At 43.6% G+C, this 23124-nt stretch overlaps 1 protein-coding gene across 3 annotated transcripts in view; it reads right to left on the reverse strand.

The window, feature by feature from the left end:
• Window positions 1–23124, reverse strand: part of DSE (dermatan sulfate epimerase) — a 522935-nt gene that overhangs the window by 242011 nt on the left and 257800 nt on the right. The gene's annotated exons all lie outside the window — the stretch shown is intronic.

Below are 23124 nucleotides of genomic sequence, written 5' to 3' on the forward strand. Positions count from 1 at the left end.
GTTGAAGTCACTAAATAATGATATACATTTCAGTTTCAGACTTCATATCCTTCAGAAAATGCATATTAACACAACTATTATTTTAGGAACCTTTTACGTTTATAAGGGCAACATTTAAAAATCTGTCCTTATTTTTGTCCCCCCATTATTTTAGGCTTTGTCCAGATTTCTTGGGCTGAGAGGTTGAGGTGTAGCCCAAGAACCACACTGTGTCTTAGAAATAAGAGAGAGAAAAGGAAATTATAATGAGTTAGCTAACTTCTTGTTAAGTTGATGCAGTTAACTATTGCCAAGTTCAAAAGGCTGTTGAACAAAACACAGACATAATTGGGCAGGTCTCTAAAACCATTGTTTTTTAAAACAGCCAGTCCAAAAACAGCCAACAAACAGCACAGCAGTAATGCCCATAATATGTATTAATATTTTATACATATATGGTTTACTATCAAAACGAAGAATCAATCATCTTCGTTTGATTAACACTTTGAAAAACATCAGAAACAGAATTTTTTTTTGCTACACAATGTTGAATGGCAGGTGTCTGATGTCTGCTTTCGACGTTATTTGTAGCTGTACATGATGTCAGACACCAAGGCTATTCAGCTTAACTTGCTGTTAGATGGTCATTTAAACAGCAGAAGTTTTTTAATGCTTTGAAGGGGGGCAAGCCTCCCTGCACCCCCCACACCCTCTGCAAGTTATATATACCAACTCTGAGATCGCACTACAATGAGGAAAGTGGTAAATTCCCTGATCCTTACTGTACAGCAATCTCCATTCACATTATCGAACCCATATAATGAATCACCCTTTACATCCATTATCATGGGCTCATACTATTACAGTTCAGGATCGTGCACTTTTGAAACTGTACTTTCCTAGAACTGACGTTCGATTAAATCCACTTCCAACTTTTGATAGTAAACCTATATATATATATATATATATATATATATATATATATATATATATATATATATATATATGTATCTGCTGCAGGATCCCCAGCCTAAGTATGATGTGTCAGTTGCCAAGATCTGGAGACCTTGGGCAGGAGTCAGTGGAATTGCTACGCTCTTTTTTACTTGATCTACTCACTGAAGGAACTTTCTCAGGATGGCAATGATCTGAAAAGAGTCATACCTATGTGATGCAGGTATCGGATTCACAGATTCCTGAGCAGCCTCTGTATTTTCGTCACACAGAGTTTGGCTAAAGGTACCATCAAGATTGCTGCTGAGATAAGGTCTTGTTATTAGGCTCTTCCTTTGAACACACAGAACATCTGTTCAGGAGAGATACTTTTTCCTAGGGTAGAAAAAAAATCATATTGGGATGTCTCCAAGAACACTTCAATAAAATATTTGTTCTGAAGGGGTTTAGATTCAGTTTCTGGAGAGCGACAGAGATCTCCCAAGTTTGGCTGCAATGAAATGGTGAGGTTTAGTTCCTTCATTAGTCACTAAGAAAGAAGAAAGACCAGATTATAAGTCATCCACTATGGGAATCCTTTGATCTCCATAAGCTAAACATGGGCAATCAATGGTCCCAAACATTTGTTGAACACTTTGGTAGCAATAGAAAGCATAAATAGTAAGAAGCTGAATTCGAAGAGGTGTAGACATGTTCAAAACCTGGGAAAATGCCTGGATGTAGGTGTCCTCATATCTAACGACACTATTAAAGTTTGGTGCATTAAGAAGGATAACTAAGTCTGCAGGGCTGTCATCTTCAATTTTTGAGCTTAAAGATCTAGAATGGGTCTCCAGGGTCTCTCCTGAAAATGACTTGGTTAAAACCAAGTGCCACTTGTGTGGAGGGATCTGCTCTAGTGTTGCACAAGCTACTACTGGCCTTATCAAGGAAAGCTGATGTTACAGGAAACTGAGGTGTTCCTATGCTGGGGGAACCTTTTGAACTCAATGTAGTAACCTGTTAATCTGATAGCAGTTCTTTTACCCAGATATTTGGTTTTAGGGTAAACACTGACTTTTGAAGAAATGTAGCTTTCTGCCTATGGTTTGGGTAGAGGAGACAGTGAGGGGATAGGCTTCAGCCTTGCAGTTATTGCTGGGGGTTCATTTTCTGGAAAAGGCATAGCCCTTTCGGTGTTTTCTGCCCTGGACTAGTCTTCTTCCCCAACTACCTTTTTCAATTGGCCTTCAGAGAGGTGGGAGAAAGAAAACATTCTACCATTTGCATAGTTTTACATTTTCTTCCTCTAAACTCATGAATACATCTTGTGCAGGAGACTCATTCTGCCAAGACAGAGGGTGAATACTAGTCAAGAATTCCTTCTTAAATTTCTTCAAGTGGGAGGAATTCTGACAGGTTCCTGTATGGCATCACACTCACACCACACCCACCCTTTATGACATGCTTACTTACCGTATGGAATGACTAAATAAGTTTAGTGTCCAAAAGGGATTCTATCACAGCCTCCGTTTGCTTCAGAATGTTCCCCTGATATCGGAATATATGGCTGCAGTAGTTGATGGTCCCGATACCCAGTGGTGCAGAAGTAGACACTTTCTCACAAGCATTCTACCATCACCAAGCATTGTACCATCACCAAGCATTGTACCCTCACCAAGCATTCTACCACTGACACTTATCACTCTTTTGTCATTTGGAAGTGTGTTTTTGGCAAGTGCTAGTGTCAAGCCCCTTCTCTCTCCTAGCACAATGAATGCAGAGTTTGCTATTGGATTTTTATAGAAATATTTAGACTTGTCATTCACTCTGTAGAAGGCTGACACAGTGGCGCAGCAGTTAGTGCTGTCACCTCACAGCAATAGGTTCCCTGGTTCGGTTCTCAACTGGGGTGCCTTGTGTGCAGAGTCTGCATGCTCTCCCTGTGTTTGTGTGGGTTTCCTCCAGGTGCTCTGGTTTCCTCACACATTTCAAACACATGGAGTAAATGGACTGGACACTCTAAACTGGCCATAGGTGTGAGCGTGTGTTTGAGTGTGTAGTGCGGAAGAATGACCATGGTAGGACTAGCTAACTGCCAGTGTAAACCTTGGCTCTAGATGATGGTCACTGTTGAAGTGACACCCTGATCAATGTGCAAAAATGGGAAAAGGAGTTATGTATGTATGGATGGATGGATTCACTCTGTAGACATTTATGGTTTCCGTAGAAGTAAGGAGTTGGAATTTGGCTCCATAGATGCCTCTTCCGAGGCATCAGAACCTCTTAACACTGTAGGAATGATGTTGGGCTTAGGCAAGTCAATGCCTGTTGGAACCATAATCTCCTGTGCAAGTCCAATAGTTCCTTAGATCTCATATTAAAATACTGCCTGATAAAGCTGTCTCTCCTCAAAGGAAATGTCACTGAGAGGGAAGAAAGTACAGTTGTGTACACTTACCATAAATGTAGATGTTTGAGTTTATTCACTGTTGCAGCCATCACCTGTGGGTTATCCCTGCTGTGGTAGCCCTCAGCCGGCCCAAATACCAGAGTCAATGTTTTTCTGTGTCAGCTACTGTCACCTGTAGATTGACTTCACATTGTCAGTGCTATAAAGCAAGGCAGCTGACGCCATTACATCATTGTTTCTTGCCCTAACCAGTCAGAAGCCTCAGAAAATATGGCAATGCAGTCTTGGTGGCCAAAAGGCACCTAGAGAAGCTTATGTCTCCCTAAAGTAACAAGATATAAGGGGGAAGGAGAGAGGGAAACCAGGACTGCAACAGTGAATACACTCAAACATCTACATTTATGGTAAGTGTATACAACTGTACTACATTCTTCGTGTTTCACTGTTGCAGTCATCACCTGTGGGAGGATTCCAAAAGCTGAAGAGAGGGGTGGCAGGATTAGTTAGAGACCTAGGTATGGGTAAGCAAGTCCTGCAGAAATGCAGAGGCAAACCCTGCCCTAACCTTAGAGAAATGAGGAAGATGGGAATGCTTTGTAAAGGTATGGACCGAGGTCCAGGTGGCAGCTTCCAAGATGTCCCTGGTGGGAACTCCTCTGAGGAATGCTGTGGAAGTGGAGGCTGCCCTAGTGGAATTGGTACAAATAGACTTAGGGGGAGGTTTCCCATGAAATCTGTAGCAGAAATGGATACATTGTGATAGCCATTTGTAAATAGTCTGCTTGGAAATGGGCTTCCCCTCTGCCTCTAAGGCAAAACTGTCAAGAAGTTAGTCCATTTTTCTGAAGGGTTTACTACAGTCCAGGAAGTATCTGAGTTGTCTGTGCACATCTAGAGAGTGCAGAATTCTTTCCCCCTTGTTTTGAGGGTTAGGGAAGAAGGTGGGCAGATGAATGGTCTGGATGAGAGTCACATTAGATACCACCTTGGGCATAAAGAAGGGGTTAGTCAACAATTGGCTAAGCTTCTGCTGTCATTCAAAGGGGATCCAGTATCTGTCTGCCTGGGACGATATTATCGACAGACCATGCTGCTTTGCCAGAGATGGTCTGCACCTGTCGCCCCTGGGATTCAGGTTACTGGCTAAGGCTCTTGCCACCCCGATAGTACCTTTTTTAGGCAAAGTTCAAAGGACAAAACCACTACCATAACAGGTACAAGCATGCAAAATCTAAAGGTAATGCTACTCAATGCTAGAAGTCTAAACCTCAAAATACACTCTCTCGAGGCACACCTAAAAATGCAGAACATCGATATCTCTGCAGTAACTGAGACCTAGTTTAAGACTCCAGAGAGCATCCCTGCAACACCAGGCTACAACTTTTACCACACTTTTTGGCAACCAAACCAGGACCAAAACACTAAAGGTGGAGGAGTGTCCATATTCACCAAGGATATTCACAACACCAGGCTAATTGCCCAATACAATGCGTCTGAAATTCTCTAGGTGCAACTAATTAGACTGCAATCCAAATTGCAGCTTGCTACAGATCCCCCACCATGCCCCAAGATTCTCACTACATCTTTCTAAACATACTGGAAAATATTAAGATACAACCAAACACCCTAATACTGGGTGATTTCAACTACCCTGCCATTAACTGGGAAAACTACTCTTGTACCAACACCTTTGCCCAACAGTTCTTGGAATTCATAAATTCCAATGCCCTGGATCAACTAATCCTTAGTCCCACCAGGGGCTCCTAGACCCGGTCACTACCAAAATGGGAAATCGATGCTCCACACCTATAGTCACCCCCTCGTTGGTCAGGTCTGACCATAAGCTAATCACCCTTGACATGCACATCCTACCCCCACCCCATAGTAAGGAAACCTCCGTAAAAAACTTTTCCAAAGCCAACTTCATGCTACTCAAGTCAGAAGTGTCAAACGTCATGACACCCATGCAGACGGGATCTGAAAGTTCGACTGCTAAATCCTACACTAAGGCATTGTACAAGCACATCCACTCATGCATGAATCGTGCGGTGCCATCCTCAATAGAACCAAGATGTTCTCCTCCAAAAAAGGAAGCCAAACTGGTGGTCCCTTGCCATAAACAAACTTTACAACAAAAGGAAGAAACTGTTGCAGAAAAGAGGAAAATCCCAGGATGCAAAAAACTCCCTTACTAGCCTCAGTAAGAAGCTGAGATCCCTCATAAAATCCTCCAAAGCTAGTTACAAAAATAAAATTGCCAAAGATTCCAAAGGCAACCACAAGGCATTCTACAGCTATGTCAAGAATCTAAATGGCAATGCTCAGATCCGCTCTGAGCTACAACAGAATGGCATTAAATATACTGATCCCAAGGATATTGCCAATATCCTGGCAGATTGATTCAGTGCAAACTTCACCCCCCTCTCACCCCCTAAAGGGCCCATCTCAATACCGAAAGATTGCCAAATGCCGGTAATAACGGCCACACAGGTAAAAAAAACGCACTCTCCAAAGCTAGGAATACAGCATCCATGGGACCAGACGACATCCCAGGCTGTGTACTACATGAACTACAAAATGAACTGGCACCTCACCTAAGTGTCATGTTTAATCATAGCCTCACCTCATTCTTTGTATCCACTGAGTGGTGCATAGCTACAGTTATCCCACTCCACAAGGGGATCCACCTTGGATCCTGGGATCTACCACCCCATCAGTCTGATGAGCCTGATCTGCAAGGCCATGGAACGTATTATCATGGAACTTATAAACAAAGACATTGGCAACCATCAAACACTGGACCCCATGCAGTTTGGGTTTGTGAAGGGCCGACCTTATCTCCTGAACCTGATTGACTTCTTCAAATCAGTCTGCAGAGCCATGAACAAGGATAAGATGGTCCACACAGCCTATCTGGACCTCGCTAAGGCCTTTGACACCATCCCCCACTCTGGAATCATAGATAAACTTACTAAGCTGGGCATTAATCCCTACATCACTTGATGGGTTGCCAACTGGCTTAATGACAGAACTCACACTGTAAAGGTAGCCAACTCCAAATCCAGTACCAGACAAGTGACAAGTGGAGTACCTCAGGGTTCAGTCCTGGGACCGCTCTTGTTTGGCATCTACTTTTCTGAAGTACAGGCCAACACTAAAGGACTCTGGCTAGCAAAGTTCACAGATGACTGCAAACTGGGAGCCATTATTGAATCCCCAAATGATGTGGATATTCTACAAAAGGGCCTTACAGAAACAGATGCTTGGTGCCAGAGCCATGGGCTCAAGCTCAATGCCAAGAAATGTATAGTTATCCCCTTTGGGAAAAAACATATTACCCATGAATTACCACATAGGTGGCAGTACACTAAACACCGAAAGTGTGATAAGAGACTTAGGGACACAGGTGGACAGTGATCTCACCTTCGATAACCACATTGCCACACCTTATCACTAAGGGATTTTTATCCAGAAAAAAGGAGGTCATTGTCCCACTGTACTCATCCCTCATTAGACCCATTATAGAATGCAATGCCCCATTTGGTATGTACCGCTCAAGACATCTGCAACAACTGGAAAGGCTGCAGAAATACCTCACTAAAAGAATCACAGGCCTAAAGCAGATGCCCTATGCTGACCATCTAAAAAAACTCCACCTATACTCTGTCGCATATCATCTACACAGAGGTTATCTCTGCTTAACATACAAGGCCATGTAAAACCCAGAGCTGTTGGACATGCTACACTTAAAGAAATCCCAATCCCTCAGAGACACATGCTCCAGGATCTAAAACCTTGTCATCACAATGAACAAAACATACTGTAGGGATAGGTTCCTGACCCAGAGACTCCCCAGACTCTGGAATAGACTGCCCATACATGTCAGAGTGCCTCTTTAGCCCTCTTCAAAAGGAACCTTGATGATTGGATGGGAGATAGGAAATTTACCCTGGGGATCACGTCAGTCACCCTGCTAGACAGGGGTCCAGGGAAGAAATAGCCAGGGAATTGTTATGGCTAGGCTTGTATCGGCCCTAAGGCCGATAGTCTAGTACCAACCTATGAACCTATGCATGAAAAATGATGAAGGACTCAGTGGCCATCACTGCCTGAAGTTCAGAAGCCCTTCTGGCTGAGGTGATAGCTAGCAAAAAAGCAGTCTTCCAGGAGAGAAATTTCAGTTCTACTGAAGCAGCAGGTTCGAAGGGTGGTAAGGTTAGTTTTTCCAAAACATAATTTAGATCCCAGGCTGGAGTGGGAGGCCTGCTGGGAGGTCTGATATTAGAAGCCCCTCTGAGGAACTGTTTAATCAAAGGATGAGAGAACAGGTGCTGGTCTGTATTAAAATGAGCTGAAATGGCTGAGGCGTGGATTTTAACAGGAGAGAAGGAGAGGCCACAGTTGAGTAATTCCAGTAGATAGTCCAGAATAAGAGGGACCGAAGGTTGTGAGGAACTGGCTCCTCTGGACTGGCACCAGGAGCAGCATCTTTTCTATTTCTCTGCATAAGATTTTCTGGTGCTGGGCCTTATGGCCTCTGTGATCATTTCTAGGACCTGCTTGCTAAGCAGAAGCCCCTTGCTTACCTCGGGCATATCAGCCATGCTGACAGCTTGAGAGTCTTGCAAATCTGGGTGCCGCATCCCCCCCAACCACCTGAGTCAAGAGGATTAGGATCTGGGGAAGCTGCCTGGGAGGCTGTAATGTCTGGCTGCGCAGTAAGGGGTACCAATGTTGTCTGGGCCAATCTGGAGCAATGAGGATGGCCTTGGGCTCCTCCGCCCTTATCTTGATGAGTACCTTGCGAATAAGTGGCAGAGAGGGAAATGCATACACAAAGAGGGAATTCCAGGGGACGGTCAAGGCATACACCTTCCATGCCAGGTGGTGATACTCCCTGGTGCAGAATTTCTGTAGCTGATAGTTGAGGTGTGAAGCAAAATGATCCCCCTCCGGATTTCCCCACACTTGAGTGACTTGCGAAAAGATCTCTTTGTGGAGCTGCCATTCATGGGGGTCCACTAAATGTCTGCTTAAGTGGTCTGCCAGGGAGTTGTTGATCCCTGGTAGGTGTTGGGCTATTAGGTGTAATCCCATGGAGGAGGCAGTCAGCCAGAGGTTCATGGCTAGCCTGCACAGAGGGTAAGATTGTGTCCCTCCCTGTTTGTTGATGTACCACATTACTGTGGTGTTGTCTGTTTTGATAAGCTGAACTCCTGGCCTGAGATGGTGTTGGAAGGATGTGAGAGCCTTTTGCACTACCATCATTTCCTTCTGGTTGATATGCAAGGGAAGGTGTTGGGCATCCCAAAGATCTTGGGTGCACCTGCCTGCTAGGTGGATGCTCCAAGCAATGTCTGAGGCTTTGGTGGTGATGGTTTGCTCGGTAGGGTGGGGGGTGAAGTGGAGAGCCTGGTTCTTGGCACAGGCCCCTGCCCACCAGAGATACTCAGCCTTATATATGGGATCAGAGGGAAAGAGGTCTCTAGAGGCTGTGAGTGTAGACACCAAAGCTTCTTTCGATACCACTGAAGTGTCCTCATGTGAAGTCTGGCCTGAGAAATGAGAAGGATGCAAGAAGCCATGTACCCCAAGGCTTGCAGGAACTTCCTCACTGTGAGGTGACCTTTGGATGTCAGCTGGGTAAAGTAGAGAGGCAGGGAGCTCTGCTTTTCTGGGGATAGGAAGACCATTTGGGATGCTGTGTCTGGCAGTGTTCCCAGGAAATTGATCCTCCTGGAGGGAGTTTGCTTTGATTTCTTCTCATTGATTGTGAACCCCAAGGAAGTTAGGAGTGTTTTGACAAAGTGTAGGTCCTGCAGCAGCTTTTCTTTGCACTCTGCCTGAATGAGGCAGTCGTCCAGTTAAGGGTAAATCTGTATATTTCTTTGTCTGCAAAATGCTATGGCTGGGGCCAAACATTTGGTGAAAACCTTGGGAGCAGTAGATAAGCCAAAGGGAAGAGCAGAGAAGAGTAAGTGCTGTGAGCCTGTTCTGAAATGCAGGAATTTCCTACAGGACTCCCTTATGGGGATGTGGAGGTATGTATCTTTTATGTCCTGGGTCACTAGCCAGGCATTTTTTATCAGCATAGGCAGCATCTGCTGCAGGGTTAGCATTCTGAATTTGGGAACCACCAGGGATGTGTTCAGAATGGACAGATCCAGGATGGGGCAGCAATTGTACTCCTTTCTGGGGACAAGGCAAAGCCTGGAATAAAATCCTTTGCCTGTTTGATCTGTGGGGACAGGTTCTACTGCTCCCTGGGCTATGAGAGTTTGGACTTGTTTTAATGCCTCTGCCCACTGATTGGGAGGTAAGTCTGGGTACCCTCTGGGAATTGGGAGTTCATTGAAAGTTAATTTTTATCCCTCAAAAATGATCTTTAAGACCCATTGGTCCTTTGTTTCAGACAGCCAATTTTCTTTGGAGAGGGACAGCCTTCCTCCGAGCTTTTGGGTGAAAGGAGGGCAGCAGGGGGAGTGGGAGTCATTGAGAGTTTTTGCCATAGAGGGATGGCTTAGAACTCCCTGCCTTAGAGGTGGACATGGTCCACTGTTTGATTCTCTGTTGTCCCTGTTGTAGGGACCTGGGTGGCCTGTCCCTGCATGGCTTAGCTTGCCCCTGTCTGCTAGGAGCAGGAAAGGACCAATGCTTAGAGGGAAAATTCCTGCTGAATCTAGGAGGTTGAACCGAAATAAATCTTTTACTGTTTGCATAGATTTTGGTTTGTATTCCATTTTTTTAAGCACCTCTTCTGCTTTTTCTCCAAGCAAGTGGTCTTTATCCAAGGGTGCATCAATTAATTTAGACTTGACATGATCAGGTAGAGGTTGTTCCTTCAACCATGCATGTCTCCTAATGACAGATCCTGACACTGCTGCCCTGCTAGAGGCTTCTAGTGTGTCATATCCACAGTGTAAAGAGTGTTTGGCCACTTGACAAGTGGAGTGCAATAAACCTGCTAACTTCATAGATTTGGCAGAGTCAGGAAAGGTAGAAATCTTTTGCTTTAATAGTTCCAAAGTGTGCTGTTGATATTTTAACATATGGAACTGACAGTTGAGAGCTCTGATAGCTAAGGTTGCAGAGGTGTAAACTTTTTTACCCCATCTGTCCAGAGCTCTGGCATCCTTATCAGAAGGTGTAGGGTTCTTTGCAGTTGTGTACACTAACCATAAATGTAGATGTCCGAGTGTATTTACTGTTGAAGTCATCACATTTGGGTTATCTGCCTGCAGGCAGCCCTCAGCCAGCCTGAATACCAGAGTCATGGGATTTCTGCATCAGATGCTGTCACTTCTTCCATGACGTCAGCTCATCAGGGGTATAATCAGGACACTAAGGATAATCACAAGGCTTTCTTTAGTTATGTTAGGAACCTGGGTGGGAATTCCCAGATATGCTCAGAATTAGTCCAAAATGATAAAAAATACACCGAACCCACAGACATTGCCAACATCCTAGCTGACAGGTTCAGCACAAACTTCTACCCTCCCTCCCCACCAAAAGGGCAAATATCTGTCCCAGCAGAGTGCTGCCCCCCCTGACATCTCAGATGCTCAGTTAAGAGCTGCCCTCTCCAAAGCAAAAAACACAGCATCAATGGGACCAGACGGTGTCCCGGGCTGCGTCCTACATGAACTCCAAGAAGAGCTAAACCCAAACATAAAACTACTGTTCAATCTCAGCCTTACTACAGGATATGTGCCCAAAGAGTGGCGTACAGCAACAGTGGTCCCTCTCCACAAAGGTGATGCCTCAACGGATTCTGGAAACTATCGCCCCATAAGCCTGACTAGCTTGGTCTGCAAAGCTATGGAAAGGATCATCATGGATCTCATAAATAAAGATATTGGGGACCTACAGACACTGGATCCTACCCAGTTCAGCTTTGTTAAGGGCAGATCCTGCCTCTTAAACCTGGTCGATTTCTTTGAAACAGTCACCAAGGCCATTGACGAGGGGAAGGTGGTCCACACAGCCTACCTGGACCTCACAAAAGCCTCCGATACAATACCCCACTCAGGCATTATAGATAAGCTCACCAGCATAAATATAAACCCCTATGTCACTAGATGGGTTGCAAACTGGCTCAAGGACAGAACCCACATGGTTAGAATAGCTGGAGCTTTGTCAGACTCCAAACCAGTTACAAGTGGCATCCCACAAGGCTCAGTCCTGGGACCTCTCTTGTTCGGTAAATATTTCTCGGAAGTACAGGCCAACACAGAAGGACTGTGGCTGACCAAGTTTGCAGATGACTGCAAACCAGGCGCCATAATTGACTCTCCAGCCGACACAAGCATCCTACAAAAGGGCCTCATAGAAACAGACAACTGGTGCCAGAGCCATGGCCTCAAGCTAAACACCAAAAAGTGTATAGTCATCCCCTTTGGCAAAAGCAAAGTGCCCACAAATTACCACATAGGTGGTAATCCATTAAGTACGGAAGAAGTAATTAGAGACCTGGGGACCCAAGTTGACAGCAATCTCTCATTTGAAAACCATGTGGCCAAAGTGGTTAGAAAACCATTTTATATAGCCCACCTAATCATGAAGGGATTCACATCTAGATCAGGGGAGGTCATCGTGCCTCTTTACTCATCCCTCATCCCTCATCAGGCCCATAACTGAGTACAATGCCCCTTTTGGGATGTACCTTACCAGACACCTGCAGCAACTGGAAAGACCCCAAAAGTACATCACCAAGAGGATCAAAGGGCTCAAACAGATGCCATATGCTGCCCGGTTAAAGAAACTCCAGCTCTACTCAGTGGCATACCGCCTGCTCAGAGGCGATCTGTGCCTGATGTATAAAGCCATGTCCAACCTGGAATTAATGGACATTGCTGCACCTCAGAAAATCCAAATCCCATCGAGCTACGCGCTCGAGAGACTTGAACCTCAGCACTGAAATAAATAGGACATGCTGGAGGGACAGATTCATAACCCAGAGGCTCCCTTCACTCTGGAATAAAATCCCAGTCCAGGTTAGGCAGAGTCCCTCATTGACTCTCTTCAAGAGGAATATTGATGAATGGATGGGAGATCGTAGGTTTACCCCGGGTATCACTTCTGTGTCACTGTTAGACAGAGGCACAGTATACTAACCTCGAAAAAGGGCATAGCAAATTTCATTTAAAATGGGTGGCGAAAGCCAAACACACTCTGGCTAGGCTTATAAATGCCGTAGAGCAGATAGCCTAGTATGAACCTATGAACCTATAAAACATACAGCCGACGCCATTACATCAGTTTTTCTTACCCCAGATGTCAGGTGCCCCCACAATAAGAAGTAATTGCATGGTATGGGACACCCCCAGAAAAAAGCAAATACACATGATATAATGTATGCCAAACAAAAAAGACAGATAAAAGTAAAGAGAAGTCAGGGAGCTGGAGGGAGGGTAACAAGGACTGAAACAGTGAATACACTTGAACATGTACATTTCTGGTAAGCATACACAACTGTACCATGTTCTTTGTGTTTCACTGTGGCAGTCATCACATTTGGGTTGATTCCCAAAGCTAAGGAAGGGTGGAGGCAGTTAAGGAGCATTAGGGTTAGCAATGAGGCCCTGTAAGACTGCTGTGGCAAATCCAGCTCTGGATTTAGAAAAGATAGGCAAGTGGTAATGCTTGGTGAAAGCATGTACAGAGCTGCAGGTTGCAGCTTCCAGGGTGTCCCTGGTAGGGACTCCTCTGAGAAAAACAGTAGAGGTAGATGCAGCCCTGGTGGAATGTGTTCATATCCTCTGTGGGGTAGGTTTTCCATGGTGCTTGTAGCAGAAATGGATCCAATGCGCTATCCATTTGGAAATGGTTTGCTTTGAAATGGATTTCCCCTCTGCCCCTGCAGCAAAGCTGACTAGCAGCTGGTCAGATTTTCTGATAGACTTAGTCCTGTCCAGATAGAAGCTAAGCTGTCTGTGCACATCCAGGGAATGCAATATCCTTTCCCCTTTATTCTGGGAATTAGGCACACTAGATAGCACCTTGGGCATAAATGATGGATTAGTCTTGAGGGAAACCCTGCACTCACGGAAGGTAATGAAGGATTCCAGATGTAAAGCTGTTTTCCAAGACAGAAATTTCAACTCTGCTGTGGCAGCTGGTTCAAAGGGGGGAAGAGTAAGTTTCTCCAACACAAAGTTTAGGTTCCAGGCTGGAGTGGGAGCTCTCCTGAGGGATCTTAAATTTTTGGCCCCTCTAAGGAATTGTTTTAGCAGTTGATTAGAGAAGAGGGGTGGCTCTGTATTGTAATGTGCTGATAAGGCTGAGGCATGAATCTTAATTGACGAGAAAGATAGGCCCTTGTGGAGCATTTCTGTTAAATAATCTAGAATATGAGGTAAGCTGGACACCGTTGTGCCCAACCCTTGAGACTGGCTCCATGAACAGTATCTTTTCCACTTTTCTGAAAAGGATTTTTTAGTACTAGGCCTCTTTGCCTCAAGAATGACATCCAGCACCTACTTACTGAGGGTTGCTAGAGGTGAGCTCAGGGGATTAGTCAGGCTGCAAGGTTCAGGGTTTGAAGCTGAGGGTGCAAAATCTGGCCCGCCTGCTGGGACAGCAGGAAAGGAGTCTGTGGCAGGTGCCATGGTTGTAGCACTGTCAGACTGCGCAAAAGGGGTACCAGTGCTGACGTGGCCAGTCCAGTGCAATCAGTATTGTCCTTGGCTTGTCCTGTTTGATCTTTAGCAGGACCTTCAAGAGGAGAGGCAGAGGGGGGAAGAAATAAACTGAGAGGCCTTCCCAGGTAAGGGACAGGGCATCCACTTTCCAAGCTTGACAGTGGTGAGTTCTGGTGCAGTATTTTTTCAATTGGTGGTTCTGAGGAGAGGCAAACGGGTCTACCTATGGAGTCCCCCATTTGTTCCTCAAGAGCTTGAATATTTTGGGTTCCAGTTTACATTTGTGTGGGTCCATGAGATTTCTGCTTAATTTGTTTGCCAGTGAATTTAGTTTGCCTGGCAGGAATTAAGCTTGTAGGTTCAATTGGTTGCTCAAGGCTGTGTTCCACAGAGCCATGGCTAGTCTAGAGTGGGTAGGAATGGGTTCCCACCTGCTTGTTTATGTACCACATAACTGTGGTGTTGTCTGTCTTTACCACTAGTTGTTGTGGAAGAATAAGGTCTTTGATGGCTGTCAGAGCATTCTGTACAGCTAACATTTTTTTTCGATTGATATGCAGGTGCATCTGTATTGGGTTCCATTTGCCCTGAATGCACTGCCCTGCCATGTGAGCCCCCCATGCATACTCTGATGAGTCTGTTGTTAGGGTTTGGGCAGCAGGGGGTAGAGTGAAAGGGAGTCCCTTGTTGTGGTTGCAGGCCTCTGCCCACCAAAGGAATTCTGCCCTTAGGCAAGTGATAGGAATCATTGTTTCCAGGTCCTGAGAATGCTGACACCATAGACTTTTTAGATATCACTGATGTTTCCTCATATGCAGTCTTGCATATGGAATTAACAGAATGCAAGAGGCCATGAATCCCAGGGCTTGCAGTATTTTCCTTGCAGATAGCTGGGTTTTTGTGGCCAGTAGGTTGAAGTAGGTTGTCAAATAAACTTGTTTCTCTGGAGTGAGGAATGCCATCTGGGAAGTTGTGTTCAAACTTTCTCCCAGGAATACAATATGTTGGCAGGGTACTAGGTGTGATTTCTTCTTGTTGATGGTGTACCTCAATGAAGTTAGAAGTCTCTTTACAAATGCCAGGTGCTGTAATAGCAAGTCCTGACTTCTCTGCCTGAATCAGGCAATCATCCAAATATGGGAAAATCTGAATATTTCTCTGCCTAAAAAATGCAGTGGCTGGAGCTAGGCACTTTGTGAATACCCTGGGCGCAGTAGATAAGCCAAAGGGAAGTGCAGAGAACTGATAGTGCATGGAGGCTGCCCTGAAGCGCAGTTATTTCCTTCAAGACTCCCTTATTGGGGTGTGCAAATTAGCTTCTTTTAAGTCTAGGGTTGCCAGCCAGGCATCCTTGGCTAGCATAGGAAGAAGCTGTTGAAGAGTTAGCATTTTGAATTTTGGAACCACCAGAAAGGTGTTGAGGATAGACTGGTCCAGGATAGGATGCCAGGAGTTTTCTTTTCTGGGAACCAGGAACAGTCTTGAATAGCAACCTTGTCCCCTTTGTTCTGCTGGGACTGGTTGAATAGCCTTGATGCTGAGGAGAGAGAGAGAACTTGTTTTTGGGCCTCTGCCCACTGGTTTGGGGGGAGGTTTGGCCATCCACTTAGGGATGGGAGAGAGTGGAAGTGGAATCTGTATCCCAGGGAAACTATGTTTAAAACCCATTTGTCTTGGATAATGAATTCCCATTTTTTTTGCATGCAAGACGAGCTTTCCTCCTAAAGGTGCAAGTAGTTGAGCAAGGCTTGAAAGAGTTAAGAATAAGTCATTGTGCAATTTTTCCATAGAGGGGTGGCATACTACTCTCTGCTTTGGAAGTGGGAGCCTCCCACTGCTTAGATCAGTGCATATCCTGAGACTGAAATCTCGGTGGTCTGCTGCTCCTGGGTTTGGACTGAGAAGGCCTGGAAGGGCCTGGAAAGGACCAGTTTCTTGAAGGGCAGTGCCTACTGAATCTAGGTGGCTGTACTTGTAAAAAATCTTTATCAGTTTGCATAGATTTAGCTTTTCCTCCATTCTTTTGAGGACTTCTTCCACTTTTGCCAAAAAGGCGGTCTTGGTTTAAGGGTGCATCCAGTAATTTAGCCTTAACATGATCTGGCAAGTTTTGTTCCTTAAGACAAGCATGCCTTCTAAGTACAGACCCAGAGACAGCAGCCCTGCAAGATGCTTCTAAAGCATCAAAACCACATTGCAAAGTATGTTTATCAGTTTGGTCAGCAGAAAGCATTAACTCTTGTAAATCTTTGAGTTCAGCACAGTCAGGAATTGACATCATTTTCTGTTTAAGTAGTCCCATAATATGTTGCTGCTACTTTAACATATGAAACTGGCAATTTAAAGACCTAATGGCCAGACTACTAGAGGTATATACCTTCTTACCTCATCTGTCTACAGCCCTAGAATCCCTGTCAGAAGGGGTAGGATTCTTGGCAGTAGTAGCGTTAATGCTTCTAGGTCCTTGGGAAATGGTCTCTGGATCTGCAGTAGGATTCTTGAAGAGGAATTTGTGAGAGTCAGGTACTATATAGTACCTGTCATGTTTCCTGGGAGCTGGAGGCAAAGTGTCTGCAGTAAGGCTGGATTCCAGGAAAACATCATCTACAATCTCCAGAATAGGATGGATAGCTAGAGGCCTGTGCTGAGGCAGGTTTAAGAATTCCCCAAGTCTCTTTTTGGACTGTGAATAGTCCTGGCTTTCCCATCGGAAATGTTCCCTAAGGGAATGCAAGGTTTCACCAAAAATAAATCCTCTGGAGGGGAAGCAGAGGGAATGGAATCCTCTACACCAGAATCCTCATAAGTAGATAAGGGTAAATCCTGGTAGTCAGAAGGAGCAGAGATATCAGATTCCTGATCAGAAGAATCAGAAGGGAAATCAGTTCTAGGTCTCTTAGAGGGGGAAGGATGGCTTCACCTAATTAAGGTAATAAGGTCTTCAGCCATTCTAATAATTTGTTTTTGAAGCATGTGGGCCCGAGAATGAGCTTTTGTCGTCGGTTTTCTAGGCGTAGTGCGAGCTTTAGGCCTGAGGAATTTGGTATTTTTAGCTTGAAACAAAGTTGTCGGTTTAATATGAAAATCCGTAGGCCTGAAAACACCCTCAGAAGCTGGTGCCTGCACAGCAGCTCCAGACCCATCCAAGGTAGAGCCATCCGCAGGTTCTATAGTCGAAGAAGCATCTCGCAGCATAGCAGACTCTGAATGGGTCTCAGCAGAGGCATGCAAATCTGTAGAAGTGGGTATCAGGGGCTGCGAAAGCACCTCACTGAGTACCAGCGGACTGGCGACTAGCTTAACGGAAGCATCGTCGGCAGTTTTGGACCTATGCAGTCTGTCTCTGCTTTATCCTTACGTTTTTTTCGAAAGATCGGTAGTCAGATGGCTTAACAAAGCCATTTCAGAGTATGGGGATTGAGAATGAAAGTATTTAGCTACAAAAATAGCCTGACGATGAATAGTTCGGGCGTTGAACAAGGCACAAAACCGACAGCGAGGGACGTCATGGTCTGGGCCTAAACAGGTGACGTGGTAAGAATGAAAATCTCCTTGAGGTATTTGCTTTCCACAGGCAAGACAGTTATTAATTTTTTTCTGACATCGGTTTAAGCAAAAAAAAAAGGATCCCCAACGGGGTACTTATCTTTTTGAAAACTTAAGGTCTGAAACTTGAAAATGAAAATTTCAGGAGTTGGCTGACCGGCACTTGCAAACTGCTTCTACTTCAGGCACCGCACGGCAAGAAAGACTGATGTAATGGCATTGGCTGCATGTTTTATTCCCCTGATGAGCTGACATCATGGAAGAAGGGACACCATTCGACACAGAAATCCCAAGACTCTGGTATTCAGGCCGGCTAAGGGCTACCTGCAGGCAGATAACCCAAATGTGATGACTGCAACAGTGAAACACGAAGAACATCTAGCCCTGGCTCCTTTGGGTCCCTGTGTAATGACCTCTGGGTCTGCAGCAGGATTTCTGTACAGGTATTTGTGAGTGTCTGGTACCCTGTAATACCAGTCTGGTTTACTGGGAGCAGGTGGGAGGGCCTCCGGTGCTAAACTGTATTCAGGGAAAACATCATCCACCACTTCTAAAATAGGAGGGATGGCAAGGTGTCTATGCTGGGGTAGGTCTAGAAATTTTCTTAGCCTTTTCTTACACTGAGGGAAATCCTGAGATTTCCATTGGAAATGTTCCCTGAGGGTGTGGAGGGTTTCCCCAAAGGAGAGGTCTTCTGGTGGGGAGGCAGAAGGGATGGATTCCTCTGCATCTGAATCCTCATAAGCAGTTAGAGGTTGTTCCTCTTCAAAATCTGAATAATCTGATTCCTCAGAATCTTGTTGTGTCAATAGTTCAGGAGAAGGGTGTCTTTTCTTTTTAGAAGTTGTGGCTTGATTGCCCTTGATAAGGGAAATAAGATCCTCCGCCATCTTAAGCATCTGGGCCTGGGGAGGAGGGGCGTGAGTAAGATGGTGGCTAGAGGTAGATTTTCTAGGGGTGACCTAGCCTCTAGGTCTAAGAGTATTCATCGGTCTGGGAGAAATGGTAGTCGGGTGTAAAGACATCAGTTTCTGACTAGAATTGGCAGTGCAAAAGACGTCCTCAGAAGCTGGTGCCTGCTATGCGGCTCTGGACCCAACCGAGTCAAAGACAACCAAAGGCTCTGAAAAAGAAGACGATTTCTGCACCATACTGGACTTTGAAAGGGTCTTGGTAGAGGCCTGTGTAGCTATCACATTGGGTATCAGGGGCTGTGAAAGCACCTCACTGAATTCCGGAGAACTGACAACCTGCTTAGCGGAAGAGTTGTTGGAAGGCACAGCCTTGTGTGGACTGTCTCTATCTTTATCCCTACACTTTTTTGGAGGCTCTATGGATTGTTGACTGACCGATGCCATTTGTGAAGATGGAGGATGAAAATACCTGTCTACAAAAAGAGCTCTACGACGAATGGTTCTCGCGTTAAAGAGGGCACAAAACTGGCAATAGGCGACATCATGGTCTGGGCCTAAGCAAGTGATGCAGTATGAATGGAAGTCTCGGTGTGGGATCTGCTTTCCACAGGCGAGACAATTGTTAACTTTTTCAGACATCAGTTAATGCAAGAAAAAGAGATCCCCAACAGGGTTCTTAACTTTAGATGTTTTTAGCTGTGATCCGAGCTCTAGTAGCTACCGACCACCACACTTGTGAACTGCTTCTGCTATAGGCTCTACAGCAAGAAAGACTGATGTAGTGGCATCAACTGCCTTGCTTTATAGCACTGATGACCTGATGTCAGTCTACAGGTGATAGCAGCTGATGCAGAAAAACATTGACTCTGGTATTCGGGCTGGCCGAGGGCTCCCATAGATGGGATAACCCACAGGTGATGACTGCAACAGTGAAACATGAAGAACATCATCTACATGGACTCGTCTTCACTGGTTTCATGTCCAAAGGTAGAATAGATATGAGACTTCAAGCCATTTTATTATATTTATCCTCATTGACATCAGATTACAGCACCATGAGTGAGAAAAATCATTGGAGTTTCAAGATTACTTTAAATTAATGACCATGTATGCCTTGCCAATATCTGACCTTGGAGGGAGAGGCCGGTTAGTCACAGGATACATTTGGAGAGAGCTCTTTTCCTTTAAACGGGGACTGGCAGGCCTGAAATGCTGATACCAGTTGTTGACAGAGGGTTGGAAATTAGTCCTTTACCACACAACAACATAGGCATTAGAAGGTTTTCACAGTCATAAATAATTAAGGAAGATAGAAGGCACACAGTTGATCCTTGAGCTAACTCCCAATCCAAAAGGTGTGGGTTATAAAGGTTTAAGGAAAAGTCAGCCAAGAAAGAACAATATTTGTGGCTGATGGCCAGATACTTTATGCACAAATAAGACTGGGTATCCTCCTCTACTTTTAAACTTTACAACTGAATTCAACTTGGGGCACCAGCTGGCAGCTGGAAACTCTCATCTTGTGTGTCACATGCTGTATGGATCACAATATCTGTACTCCTTGGTGATTATGTGCTTCTACACACATGGTAGTGCAGCTACACACATGGTAGTGCAGCTACATCAAGCATTTCTAGGTGATCCTATGATACAGATGAGTTATTACATTCTGATGCAACCTTCCTAGCCTCTGCTAGGAGCAACCAGTGTACCTGTGTGGTGGATCCAACAGCTTCCCTCCCCTCGGGGTCAGTCTGCCATCACTGACCACTAATTCCCACTCTCCCTGGCCAGTAGCACCATGGGCACTAACTTACCTCAGACTATCTTTGTTTAAGTCACGTCCTTATCGCTTTGCATATGCATATTTTATTTTCATCAAACAATGATAATAATTATGTGAGCTCTCACTAATGCAGAAGCCCACAATGCAGTTAGATTCCTGTTAAGCAAGCCCTAAACTTTACCAACTGGTTCAATGAAAATCTCTAAGTGTTGTACTTTATTATATTACATGCAGTTCTTTTAGTAGTTCTCATCCCTTTGTATCGCACATGATGGCTCCTCTCACATCATGTCTGAAAGTGTAATCCCTGAGACTGATGGAGTGATTTTATTTTAACTTTATATCTATCCCTGTCAGCATACATATACCTGATACTGAGGATGCTAGTCTGGTTCTTTTGAAGTGAAAAGTCATTTCTACTTATACTTCCCCTAATGAGTAAATCACTGAGGGGATACAGTGTCAACATGCAGTATCAATGAAATTCGTTATTTAAATGCATTGTTGCTTATAAAGATATACAGCTTGTACCACAGATTGCTAGTGGCCAGCAGCATCAACAAGCATGACCACAACGTTGGCTATCAGAACTACAAAGGTATATTCAACCCATTTAATTAGATCATTGCCCTTTGATGAGTTTCTGAGAGCTAGAAAAAATGTACTCTGAGAAGATTTTTAGAGTTTCTAAATATATGGCAGAAATTAGCAACTGGCATTATGGGTAACAGACTTTACAAGAAGCACATCTAAGGATTACTGAAATAGATAATAATGTAACAACAAAAATAAGATGTATGAGAGTTTGGTGGTGCTGTGATGACGAAGATGCATTCCTCTTGATCAGATATGCCCATTTTGAGAATAACTTAATATCATCAGAGGACACTGACCTGTGGTGATGTGTTATCTGATTCATAAAAGAAATTTGCAGCCAAAATATCTTTTAAAAGTCTATGTGTTTATTAAAGCTTTTTTTCCTGTTTCGTCATGCTGACTTTGTTTTTTATTTTATTTAAATTTGCACTGGCTAGTAACTTGGCATTCATTGTCAGGTTGGTGAAGTATATTTTAAATTTCACCAAACTTGCATACTAGACTAGTACTTTCCCTCATCCTCTTTAACAGATACTTTGAACGAGTGCTGTACATTTAGTTATGATCACTACTAGATGTGTTTTTACATGGGTGTCAGAATACGATGACATATCAATAATCAGTCACTCCACGAGAATGACAAATTTGACTTCCATAGTTAAAAGAGTAACTTGCCAGCTGAAACATCCTTACAATAACATTTGCATAGGCAAGACATCTAAAAAACATTAAGAATTTTAGAACACTTAAACAGCCTCACAAACAAACTGTAAGTCCATCCAGGAGTCAAACATTTCAAAGAAGATCAGAAGTTTATTACAAAAGACAAACACTAGTGTTGTGTGCAAAATTAGATAGCTCAAGTTAATATGTAATGCTAAAGGGTTACAGAAGAAAATAAGCTTGTAAAACTTTTCCATATGACGCACTGAAGTCTAACGGTATGAATAATGAACTGTTACAGAAGTGTTTAATTTTAAATGTGAATGTCATGTAAGATCACTAAAGTCTGAAATATCAATTAGTATTCAATTTCTTTTTTATTTATTTACAGTTCAATGAGTGACATATTTGATAGTTGTGACTATTTATTCAGAAAAAGCTTATGTGTTTTACCTTTGAAGACTTTTTGATTGAAGTACTTGGTAGTAAACATGTCTTTGTATTCCAAGAATGATTATGATTTTGGTAACTTTTTTTTCTAATATACTAGTCATTTAATCAGGTATGGAAATATTAATGTGATAAAGGTCTTTAACTTGACTGCTAGAGCATTAGACCTTATTTGCATTTCCCTGATGTTTCTGGATCAGAAAATAAATCAATGCATGTATCTAACTGTTCCCTTTTAGAACTTACTTATTTCACTGAAAAAAATACTTACATAAATACATTTTTTGTAACTTTCTTCAACACTTCTGTGTAGCTACATTTTCCTCCTCTATCCCTGATTCCATAATTAAAATCACACATTTTGATGATACCATTTCTTACAAAATTATATAATAACCATTTCATATCTTTTAATTTAAGGGCACATAGCCAACCACATGTCATTCTCCCATTTCCTGTATTTACATTAGCAAAAACAGTCAATCTTTCCTCAATAATTTTGTTTTTCACAATGTGCATCGAAATTGTATAATCCTACTACTAACCCTGATTATTTTTCTCCATCTAACACATGAATTTACTCCCCTTTTTTCACATTCTTTTTTCCAGCCTTTCACTTTGCTCAATATTTTGGTCTTAGGTCTTAAGTTAGTCCTAAACGTCTTTGTTCCCTTTCAGGCACACTGTTTAAATTCCAGCCAGGAATGTTATATTTTTTAGCTAAGAAATACCACCATTCTTTTTTTATTCTACCTTTTCCATAACTCTTGCATCATCCTCTTCTTTTTCCTTCTGAATGCTCCTCATGTTGACTTTATCTTCCTCCCTCTTCCATTCATATTTTCATCATCTTCATTCCTTCTACAGCCTTAACATTCTAAAACTGTTTCTCCTCTTTAGATAGTTTAGTAATATGTTCTCCCAATAAACCCCTTTCTGTCTGTTCATATGTTTCTTAGTTTCCTCTTCTCTTATCCTCCTCTCCTCTCCTTCTCTTTTGCCTTCCATTACATTTGACATTATAACATCCTCACATAGAACTATTATCTGCTACTTCATTCACTGATTTTGTTTATATATCTCAGTTTCCCTTCCCCTAGTCTATCCAAAATTTCTGATGTTTTTTCATATTCTGCAGTTAATTTAACTTTGCATTATTATCTTTGCATCTTGGACACTTTTTGTGTAAATAAAAATTTCCCT

Source organism: Protopterus annectens, chromosome 1.part0 (assembly GCF_019279795.1).
Source record: "Protopterus annectens isolate FY-2018-M chromosome 1.part0, PAN1.0, whole genome shotgun sequence".
NCBI lineage: Eukaryota > Metazoa > Chordata > Ceratodontiformes > Protopteridae > Protopterus > Protopterus annectens.